This window comes from Microplitis mediator, chromosome 2 (assembly GCF_029852145.1).
Source record: "Microplitis mediator isolate UGA2020A chromosome 2, iyMicMedi2.1, whole genome shotgun sequence".
Classification (NCBI taxonomy): domain Eukaryota; kingdom Metazoa; phylum Arthropoda; class Insecta; order Hymenoptera; family Braconidae; genus Microplitis; species Microplitis mediator.
The window spans coordinates 6,717,604-6,730,163 of record NC_079970.1 but is presented as its reverse complement, the minus strand read 5'-3'; the positions used below and the strand labels follow the sequence as shown (position 1 = coordinate 6,730,163).

Sequence of the window (12,560 nt, the reverse complement as noted above, 5' to 3'; positions counted from 1 at the left end):
CACAAAAAATGTCAGTTCTTTATGAAAATTAATAAAAAATATCATTTTTTAACAAGTATAGTGATCGAGTAAGTAAAAATATTCACAAAGTTAAATATTTTAACACCGGAAAAGAATATCTACACCGGTGGTGGCGTTATTTTAACACCGGTCTAGAATATTTACACCGGTGGCGGCGTTATTTTTACACCGCTATCGGGGGTAAATTTAACACCGATAATTTTAACATCTACACCGCTTGGACTTACCCCGGTGATTTTTTACAGTGTATATCCACTAACGTGTTTTAACATTTCCTAACCCACTAACGTATCCTAACAAAGATGTTTGGATAAATAAAATAGAAGATAAGCTAACAAAAAATATATTTTACTAGACATGCAGACATGAGTCATCTATTGAAAAATTAAATAGGGGAAGGGGGGGGGGGCAAAATGGGCCCCCTAAAATTTTGGATGCCTCGTAATATTCGGGGGCAAAATGGGCCCCCAAAGTTTTTAACATGAAAAGTGTTTGGGGCGGGAAAAGGGCAAAATGGGACATTGAGGCAAAATGGGCCACTGAGGCAAAATGGTCCCCTCAAAATTTTTAACATGAAAAGTGTTGGGGGGAGGGGGTAAAATGGGCTGCCTAGACTTTGAAAACCTACGAATATTTTTTAGCCAAACGCGTTCCTAAAATTTTTTTAACAGATATGATTAAAGAATTATGATAAGAGGCAAACTAGGTCACGAGTTCAACAGCATTACTAACTATTATTTTTTTCAAAAACAATTTATTCTATATAATCGAAAATAATTAAAATATAAGCAATCAAGTAATGAAATTAAGTTATTTTTAGGTCCAAATTTTCACTATCAACTCTTTTTTATACTAAACACACAGCAAAAAGTTTCAAAACACAAAACAAGCGACAAACATACATTGAGTTTTGTTGGGGGCCCGTTTTCCCAACTTTTCAGGATTTTTTAATTTTCATAGACACAGCAAAATAACACCAAAAACTCAGCCGAAGGGAAAAAAAGTGAAACAAGCTGAAAAACTCGCATTATAAAAATTTTTTGAGGGGGCCCATTTTGCCCCACATTTTTAAATTTTTTATTTTTAATGGACAGAACAAATTAACGTCAAATACTTAGAGAGGGAGTAAAAAAGTAATACAAGTAAAAAAAACTGAGGATTTGAAAATTTTTTTCTTAAGGGGCCCATTTTGCCCCCCCTTCCCCTATATAAATTTAATTTATATAATCATAGAAATAATATTAATTCGAAATTAGGTATTCAATAAAATTTTTTTTCACTTTAAAAAATATTTTACTTAGCTTTCAATAAATATTTCTAACGCTAAACCACAAGGTCTCCTTGTTTTCGACGGCATTTTTATCAAGTTATTGTTGATTAACGATTGTTTTTTTGTCAAAGCAACGAAGTCATAGATAATAACGTTCAGAACAAAATTTATTCGTTTAAACTTTACCACACATCTATAATAAAATAATTATTTTAGTTATATACATATTACACACACACATCCACAAAATTTGAAATGACTATATAAACCCGTCAATATGACACTAAAATTATCATTTTCAAGACAAAACTCTTGCAGTATACTGGTAAGTTTGAAATATTTTCACATAATAATTAATAAATTTTTGTACAGTTCATGCGCGAAAGCGTATTATAATTATTATTTTATTGTTACAGATAAAATCGATAAAATACCAAAATGTCAAAAATATTTTTGTTGCTATCAATTTTATTTCTTATCGGAGTTTCAGAAACTTTTGCCTATGGATGTGTAGGCGCATGGGTAAGTTTTTATCGTATAATTAGTAAAACCAATAAAATTTATAAAATTATTTTCAAAATTTCAAAAGATATATTTTTCATCGAAATTTGATAGCTATTTAAAAAATGCACTACAGACGTAATCCGTAGGCGGGTCGAAGACCGAGACTTGAAAAATTAAAACCAAAAATTACCAGAAATTATGATTTTTTCGTTTTGAGTTTCAAAACACCATCATTTTTTAAATTTTAAAATTCTAAACTACATTTTTTTATTTTTATTTTTCTAATATTTAATTTCTAGTAAAAAATATTCGACTTAATTTGAATCAAAATTTTCTTGGTTTTGTTGAAATAGTATATTACTACCCTAGGCCAGAAAGTTGGATTTCCTGGCGCATGGAATATAGATGCCGAGGCGAAGCCAAGGCATCTATATTCCTTGCGTCAGAGCATCCAACTTTTTGGCCGTGCACGGAAAAAAATAAATAGAACTGGCTACCATGTCAGATAGTAGTCAGTGCCATCTGTAGAAAAAAAAAATAGAGATAGCAGTGGGTCCTATCTACGTAGTACTGGCTACTCTCTACATTGTTCTCAGCGCTATGTCAGATGTTGCTCACTACTATCCTACATAGTACACTCTTACATATTGCTCAGTTCTATGTACATAGCAGCCAGTCGTATGTCAGATAGCATTGGTTACTTTTTAAACATATTACCCACTGCTATCTGCAGATAGCGCCTGCGTCTATGTCAAGATATTGCTGGTTACTGTGTAACATAGTAGAGAGTTCTATGTAAGATAGCAATGAGTACTATCTGAGATTTTTTTTCCGTAAGGACTTGAATAATTTTTTTTAGGGATGGCGCTGGTATTTATTATTGACAACGAACAAATAAAATTATTATCAAAACTAAATTAATTATGACTTATTCAACTACGTTTACGTATTTAAATATATAATTATTAATTATTATAATAATTATAATAATAAATAAATTATAATAATAATTATTATTATTATAAATTTACTACCGTAAATTAAAAAACCTTAATTTATAAAATAAAATTCAAAATTCAAGTGTTTATTAATTATAATTAATAATTGTAATTGTATAATAATTGTTGTTATAATAAATTTATTATCATGAATGAAAAAAACTTATTTTATAAAATAAAATTTAAAATTTAAGTATTCAGCAATTAACGAACTCATATGATGTAATTATATTTTTTAATACGTAACATAAATAAATATAAACAAATAAAAAACAATATCATATATAATTAATAATTATATATTTAAATACGTAAACGTAGTTGAATAAGTCATAATTAATTTAGTTTTGATAATAATTTTATTTGTTCGTTGTCAATAATAAATACCAGCGCCATCCCTAAAAAAAATTATTCAAGTCCTTACGGAAAAAAAATCTCAGATAGTACTCATTGCTATCTTACATAGAACTCTCTACTATGTTACACAGTAACCAGCAATATCTTGACATAGACGCAGGCGCTATCTGCAGATAGCAGTGGGTAATATGTTTAAAAAGTAACCAATGCTATCTGACATACGACTGGCTGCTATGTACATAGAACTGAGCAATATGTAAGAGTGTACTATGTAGGATAGTAGTGAGCAACATCTGACATAGCGCTGAGAACAATGTAGAGAGTAGCCAGTACTACGTAGATAGGACCCACTGCTATCTCTATTTTTTTTTTCTACAGATGGCACTGACTACTATCTGACATGGTAACCAGTTCTATTTATTTTTTTCCGTGTGGGTTGTATACTATTTTTCTTGATCTCCAACCGAAAGTACGGAAATTTGGACAAAGGTGGGGGGAGGGGGCGGCCCGCCCGACTTTTGCAAAGCCGAGGCGAAGCCGAGGTTTTGCTGGTCGGGGCGGGCTAAAAAAAAAAAAATCTGAAAAATAGTTGACCCTGCAGGCCATCCTGGAGCTCAGATAGTGTCCCCCAATTTTTAAAAATTTTCAATTGTCATAACCGTAACAAAATTATATTAATTAATTAAAAAAAATTAGAACCTTAAGTAAAAAAGGGAATACGTAGTTGTAATTTCGCTAAGATATAGATTTAAAAAAATATTATTTACAGTTGATTTCAATAGGAAGCTGAACGAAATTTGTAAAATAAATTTCAGTATAATCTTCATGTCAATTTTATAATTCCAATTTTCAAATTTTATAGGCTAAAATTTATTCAACAAATTTCGTTTAACTTCTGATTGATATCAATTGCAAGTAATTTTTTTTAAATTATATACCTCGGTGAAATTACAACTACGTTCTCCTCTTTTCAATTGAAGTTTTAATTTTTTTTAATTAATTAATAAAATTTTCATACGGTTATAATCGTTGAAAGCCATTAACTCTTAAAAATTATAATAATTATCACGATTTAAAATGATCAGTGTTGGTTATGTTGTTGGTTATGTTGAGCTGTCAGTACGCCGGCACTGTATACTATACACTTTATAGTGTATAACTCATAGTGTGAGTATACTGAACAAGCGCGCATATGAATATAGTTACAAGACTGAGCCAGAAAATAAACGTAGTCCACTAGAGCGCGCTGTAATTCGTGTAAGCCACAAAAGTCGTTCTTTCTGGAGCAAGAAGCAGCCAGAAAGTCCGTACTTTCGGGTCGGGGATCAAGAAAAAAATTATAAGATTATCGACAAATAATTGATAAAAACTTTTAAATTGGTACAATAATAACTCTCTTTTCTTTTAGTGTCATCCGCAACAAGAACATTATTGCTGTGAGTGGCATACGTGTACGAGTTATTTTTTTCAGGGTACATGTTATTATTGATAAGGATCATAAAAAAATGATTCCAGCAAATATGTAATGTCAAAAGAGTACATTTACTTTGAATAAAGAAAAAAAAAAAAAATCTCATTATCCCATTTGTTATCAATATTAATCACCAGTGGTTTTAATATAATATTATTACAGCTGGACCTCGTTATAAGACTACGCGTTATAAAACTCTTTCACCAATTTGTTCAAACTCGCTCAGAACGCTTCCCCCACTAACAACTCAATGAAAATTTTGCGCTGAAATCTCGCTATAAGACTAACAAACAGTACGACTAATTACTTTCATTTGTTTACTCGTCACTTCAGTTTACTCATTTCATTTTTTTAGTGAAAGTTTTGATTAACCATATAAAATTACTAAAAAATGAGTGAAATTAATATTTTTGTCTTATTTACTATTTAGTAAGTGACTGTAAATCACGGATTCCACATTCTCTATCAGTTCTTTGCATCATCGGCTTGAAATTAACTCGTTTCTTACTGGCTGCTGACGCTGAAACTTGAAGTTCCGATGCAGGTTATCATGTAACATATGCTTTTTGACTCAGGATGAAACACGATTTCAGACTGCGGGTGATGTCAGCCAACTTGACCCTGTTCTGAAATCGTCTTGTTTCATCCCTTGTCACACAATATACTATTTAACTCACGAAAAAAGTACTGTTAATTGTTACGTATATAATCTATTATTTTCCTTAACGGTCCCGTTTTACCCGCCTTTCCTCTACATACTATTGAGTATTACATTTAACAATGTCAATGATAAAAATTTAGATGTTCACTAAATATCCTTATAATACCAAAATTTTTTAAATTTCGAAATTCGAACTTTTATTGTTATAGTTTTTTTTTTTTTTTCAAATATTTAATTTACAGTAAAAACATTCGACATGATTCATTCAAATTTTTTTTGGTATTGTTGAAAAAAATTATAAGACTTTTGTCAAATACTTAATAAGAATTTCTACATTGGTAAAATAATAATTTTCTATGTATTTAGTGTCATCCTTCCGCGGGATGCCGATGCTGTGGGTGGCACGACTGTTCTTCTTACTTCAGTCAGGGTACATGCGTTCGTACAAAAATTTGAATGAAAACAAAATAATAATAATAACTAAATATTCCATTTTTTATAATTATTCATCAGCAATAATTTTAATATAAGTAATATCATTATTATATAACATTAAAAATAATAAAAATACTTATTATGCACAAATAAAACTGAATAGTAAATTTAAAAAATTAAATGATAAAAAATAGATTATCATCAAATTCCACTGAAAAATCAAGTTTTTTTCGAGAAAATAAAAAAAAAATAAAAAATGGCGAACTTTGAGAAAACAACGGTTTTTCTAAAAAAAGGCAAAAATTTCGAGGAGTTTATCATCTTAAAATTTTTTGTATTTTTTTCTGGAAAGTACATTCAAAGACAAAAATTTTGAAAAAAAAAACGTCCCAATTAGTCAAATTTTGAAGAAGTTGTAGATTTTTGAAAAAATAAAAGCCTTTTTTTTTTAAACTCATTACTTTTTATGGGTTGGGTAAAAAAATTTGAAAATTTCCTGAAAAATAATTTTAATGGGGTAGAAAAGGAAAAAAATTATCAAATTTTTCCAAAATTACAAAATTTGCCAAATCGAAAGGGATCGGGGTCAAAAGTGGTCGATTTTGCGTAGAATGCCCCATATATACTTGTATTGAATAATAGAAAATCTTTATCACTCCGGGTATGATTATTTATTTGCAATAAATTACTGAAGATTATTATTTTGTTAGCCTTGGTGATACTGATTACATATTGGGCTTGATGAGTTATTTGTTTGGTAATATGTGTATAATTGTTCAACATTCCAGTATATAAATTATCGATAACAAGAAAAATTAATAATTAATTAAATTTAGACGATAAATGTCGAGGAGTATAAATACGCGGTGAATATAAAAAACTATTCGATAAATACTTTCAATCGTTTGCTATTATTCGCCAACGGTAAGTAACAAATATTATCAAAATTTTATTTTTAATCGTGTATATATTTTTTCAGATCTAATCAGACCGAAGTAATTAAAAGGTCTTATAGCTCAGATCTAGTTATATCTCGTCAAATTATCCTTGATAGTTTGATTGAAATTATTATTTCAACTAACAATTATTTGAATTTGGATCAAATTACGTATACTTAAATATTTTAGGATTAAAATTTAAATTTTAGCTACAGTGTAGTAGATAAATTATAGAGATAAAATATAAGCAGATTTATAACAAATTAAGTTTTCTATACAGAAAAAACAGATATCTTGAGTCAAGAAAATATTTTTGAAGACAAACGTTTTCGGGAACCAAGTCAAGATTTTCTTGAGCCAAGAGAATTCGTCTTGGTTAGAGAAGATTTCTAGTTTATCTGAGAAAGTTTAGGTCTCCAAAAAAATTTTCTTGAATCAAGAATATTTACCTTCAGTCGAGTTTTTTTTTTTTTTTTGTGTGTACATTCGGATCATTTTTATCAAATATTACCCAAGAAGTTTAGTACTGTAAGGACATCTAGCCAGTAACTCAATTTCTATTATGTTGTAAGTAGATATAGTACTTTATATAGGGGAAGTGCGGACAAAATAGACCGTCCCGAAAATTTGGTAATAAATTTTTCTTCAAAAAATGTTCTATCCATCATTTGTGACTCTTATTATCATTTTCCACGATTCTAAGTGTCCCAAAATTAAAAACAATTTTTTTTTCCAAATTTTTTTCCGTCAAGTTTTGTTTTTAAAATTATTTTTTATGTCTATATTTACCAACTGTATTGCAAATCGTTTTTTTACTTATAGAGTAAATGTAAACATATATATGATATTCATTTTCTTGAAATAAAAACAATAAGTATGTTGTTTATGGGAGTGATTTGTTTTGCCCAGATAGAATTAAATTTTTTTTTATAAGCAACCGGAATTCAGTTGATTTACTTTGAATCGAAGTCGAAAAAAGAAGATTCAAGATATTAGAATGCACAAAAATCTATTATTTCCTTAGCGGTCCCGTTTTGCCCGCCCTTCCTCTACATGCTATCGAGCATTACATTTTACAATGTCAGTGGTAAAAATTCAGATGTTTACTAGATGTCCTTACAATACCAAACTTTTTTGATAATTTTTACTAAAAATTTATCTGTGTGTAGATAAAATTTTTGAACCATCTTTTATGTAAACTGAATACTAATATAATGAGAAAATTTGCGTAAAGTAATTAATATGTTATTCTTCCAGATAAAATCGATAAAATACCAAAATGTCAAAAATATTTTTGTTGCTATCAATTTTATTTATTATCGGAGTTTCGGAAACTTTTGCTTATGGATGCGAAGGCCAATGGGTAAGTTTTTATCGTATAATCAGTAAAACCAATAAAATTCATAAAATTATTTTCAATAATTTCAAAAGATATATTTTTTATCAAAAATTGATGGCTATCTAAGAAATGCACTATCAACATCATTCGTAAGCGGGTTGGAGACAAAAACTTGGAAAATCAAAACCGAAAATTACTAGAAAATATGATTTATTTGTCTCGAGTTTCAAAACACCATTATTTTTTAAAATTTCAAAATTCTAAACTTTATTTTTTTATTTTTATTTTTCTAATATTGAATTTCCAGTAAAAATATTTGACATGACTCGCATCAGAATTTTTTTTGGTTTTGTTGAAAAAAATTATGAGATTATTGACAAATAATTGATAAAAACTTTTAATTTGGTACAATAATAACTTTCTTTGTTTTTAGTGTCATCCGCAACAAGGTTATCCATGCTGTGAGTGGCATATGTGTACGCATTACTTATTGCAGGGAACATGTTACCATTGATAAGGATTATAAAAAAATAATTCCGGCAAATCTTTGATGTCAAAAATGTACACATATTTAGAATAAAAAAAAAAATCTAATTATCCCATTTTTTATCAATCGACCTTGTTACAGGGGAGGGAGGGGCAAAAGGGGGTAGGGTAGGCAAAACGGGGTACCCTCAAAAGTTCATAAAAAAAAATTTTTATTTTTTTTTCGTCTAATTACTATAAATCCGATACATTTGCGCATTTTTAGCCCTACGCATGACACCTGAGGCAAAATGGGCCAGCCGAAAATTATGAAAAATTGATTTTTTCAAATTTTTATCGTCAAATTAAAAAAAATTTAATGTATTAATTCATTTTTCGGCTGATTTTCTACAGTCGGGGCAAATGTAGTCACTAAAAATATTCGAAGATAATATTTTATTTTTTAATTGATAGAATTTTTAAATAATGCTAAATAATCTGTAATCTAAAAAATCAAAAAACACGTTTTTTGGGTTCAAAATAATAAAAAATAAGAAATATAGAATTGTTATTTTTAATAAATAACAATTAGTAATTAAGCTAATCGAGGGGAAACGATTTATTACACCTAAAAAATATTTTTTTAAGTAATATAAAACCAAAAATAGTTGTCAAGAGAAAGAAATACATTCTTAATGATGAAAACAATTTAAAAAAAAAATTATAATTTTTTGAAGGGGGGCCTCTCTGCTCCACAAAAAAATTTTTTTTTTTGCCTTCGTATCCACCAATGATGTGAAATGTGATTTTTCTTTATGTATATAACATATAAAAAATTTAATTTAATGAAATTTAATCAACTTTCAGAAATTTTTTTATTTCAACTTTTTTTAAGGGTACCCCGTTTTGCCCGCCATAAATAAAAATTTGATTTGGCAACGGCAGCTAAAAATTTTGTCTATTTACCTTGAATGCCATTAAAAACAAAAAGATTTAGCGTATTTTAGTCCTCGAAAACTTGTTATTTCCTTAAGTAGCCCTTTTTGCCCCCACCCCCTCCCCTATATAAGACGACGTGTTATAAGACTCTCCCCCTCAAAATGTTAAAATTCGCTCGGAACACTTCCCCTGCTAACAGAAATGAAAATTTCGCGCTGAAATCTCGCTATAAGACTAACGAACAGTACGACTAAAATTGAGACAAAATGTACATACATATAGATTGTAGATTGAGTAATTTATTTACATAACGAATACTTAAAAATTCGTGGTTTCACATAATTAATTAAGAGAAAAGAACGACAAAGTTCTGTTTATTTATAATTATACATGAAAGAGATTTACTGTATAATAGAACAGAGTTTAACCGAATGCATAACCAAAACGCAAAACGACGATAGTCTTATAGCGAGGCTTGGGCGCAAACATTATTAAGCACAATAGTGGGGGAACTTCAATTTTAAGAATTTTTCCCCCTACAGCCCCGAATCAGTCTTATAACGAGGTCCGACTGTATTATGTAACATTAAAAATTACAAAAATACTTCTTAAACATAACAAAAGTCAATAGTAAATTTTATAGATTATAAATGATAAAAAATAGATTATCATTACACTCCGCTTTGAAAAATGATAAAATCTATATACCAACGTATCATTCAATCACGATAATTTTATTGGCCAGGCGGCTTTTATGACTAATAAGAGCAGTATCCTGCTGGGAAAATTATTGAAGCAAGTGTTGAAAACATTAAGTAGCGGATTTATTCTAAATGTCAACAAATATTAAACAAATAAACTCTCCAAAGGAAAGTTTATTCAAATTTTTCAAATAATTTAGTGAAAAAAAAATTAATCAAAAAATAAATCTGAAGTGAAGAAAATAAAGTTAAAACCGTGAATTATATAATTATTATGATTCAGAGAAATGCATTTTCGTTTATAAATTTTATATAAACATTATACTATATACATTTGTATATCATATAATTTGAATATCGACAGCGTTATCTAGACCATGACAATCAATAACTTGTCCTTAGCCTTTCCAACGATCGATCATAATTTTATTTATTAACAATCCGATCTCAATACAAAATTATTTACTCATGATTAGTCTATCAATAATCTACTAGAAAACTTCTTCAATACTACTAATGTTGAATATTTTATTTTAATCGCATCACGTGATTGCTTGTAGAAAAAACTAGTAAATATAAATTAGTTAATCGATACTACGGTAATTAATTATTTACAAGGCTTAAAATCGAATTTTATCAAAAAACATTTTTTGAATCATAGTTTTAAATGTTTATCACTACCCGTTATCAATTATTCATATTTTTTGAAAAGTTGTTAAAAATTCCTTACTAAAACATTTATATGTAGGGGAGGAGGGGGCAAAGTGGGCCCCTGGGAGCAAAGTAGGCCCCTTAAAATTTTCAAAACTTCAAAAAATATGGTGGCAAAGTGGGCCCCTCAAAATTTCTATACGCCAATAAATTCGGACGGATAATAAGCTTATCGAAATTTCTTATATAATGAGGGCTAAAATCGACCACCATAATTGAATCGTTTATTGAGAAACCCCCTAAGTCAAGAAAACAAAATTTTTCAGGAAACACAAAAAACATTTTTTTGGAGAAACTTGACATTAAAATAATAAATAAATAATTGAATACAATAATGTTAGCGTCTCTGAAAAAGATTCCAACAAGAAAAATTTAATTTTTTAACAGAAACTACTTAAAAAAATTATTTAAAGTTGATTGACTTATGGGGTTTCTCAACCAAACGGAAAAAAAAGTTATAAAATTATTGTTTTTTTAAATGTTTCCACTCAAATCATTTATTAGACTGATAAAATGAAGTATTAAATATGTATTTGAACTTTGAAACTCAGAAATTACAAAAAATTATAATTAATTTAAACATTTTAATTAGTCATACAACAGTCAACAATAAAACAACATTTGAAATTAATTTCCCAAAAAAGCGCGAATTTTAAATAAAAAAAAAAAAAAAAATGATTTCTGTAAAACTAAAACTGCATATGTTTATTTGAGTCATTGACTTATGGGGTTTCTCAATTAAATGAAATTGCTGTCACCCCGTTTATTTTTTTTTTAAACGCTGATTTGATGCATATTTTGATTGATTTCTATGGAGGGACATTCAAAGAACCCAAAAATGCAAAAAACCTAATTTCGTAAAAAACATGACTTATGGGGTTTCTCAAATAAACGAATCAACTGTTCATTAAATATAATTTATTATAAAGTTATATCACAGAAGACTATTAGAATGGCTTATGTCATCAAAATACAATTGTTTTATAGTTATTTGCAAATATCACACGTGTAAAGAATAAAAAATATCAAATCCCAAATTTTTTGGAGGGCCCACTTTGCCCCTAATTTTTGATTTTTCAATTTTAATGGACGCAGCATAATGAAGTGAAAATAAGTATCAAGGGTCTAAAAAGAAGTAAACGCGTAAAAAAAATGAATAATATTATAATTATTTTCCTTAAGGGGCCCACTCTGCCCCCCTCTCCCCTACTATATCTTTCAAATTTATAGACTTGATTAGACATAAAACTATTATTAAATGACATTTTTTAGCGCGTTTACGTATAACTCTAGCTATTATTTTAAAAAATGTGCATAGAAACGTAAAGGGTTGAATAGTGTGGTAAAAATATTAAGTCTCGATAGAAAAGTTGCCAAAGTACAGCTTTTGGCTTACAGAAATATAACGTAGTGGACTATCAATTTTACCCGTAGTGACGTTTACGATGCAATCGTAAAACTCTACGGTGGGTGTTATCCATGAAGTGAGGGAGAGGCGGAAATTTCTATCGTATACTAAGGGCTTATGTAAGTACTAAATGTACCGTAAGTGTTAAAAGTATACGTATATACAATAGTTTTAAATTTTAAAACCAAAATACATCTACACCGATAACAATTTTACTATTTACTATCTTCTGGATTTTTATGAGACTCGTAATATTTTTATTTTAAAGTCGTTTCAATGTTACTAAGTCCTTAAAATGTAATTATAAATGATTAATTACGGTGTGATAAATAAAAGTTTTTT

At 28.6% G+C, this 12,560-nt stretch overlaps 1 protein-coding gene and 2 long non-coding RNA genes across 8 annotated transcripts in view; 2 read left to right on the top strand and 1 right to left on the bottom strand.

Moving 5' to 3' along the window:
• LOC130678420 (protein kinase C-binding protein NELL1-like) overlaps positions 1-12,560 on the bottom strand; it is a 100,308-nt gene that overhangs the window by 68,087 nt on the left and 19,661 nt on the right. The window lies entirely within an intron of this gene.
• LOC130678424 (uncharacterized) lies at positions 1,466-4,743 on the top strand. Its single transcript, XR_008991823.1, has 3 exons — positions 1,466-1,616; positions 1,708-1,813; positions 4,559-4,743. It is a non-coding gene; the product is annotated as an uncharacterized LOC130678424 (long non-coding RNA).
• Positions 6,588-8,591, top strand: LOC130678421 (uncharacterized). Its single transcript, XR_008991820.1, has 3 exons — positions 6,588-6,641; positions 7,913-8,018; positions 8,428-8,591. It is a non-coding gene; the product is annotated as an uncharacterized LOC130678421 (long non-coding RNA).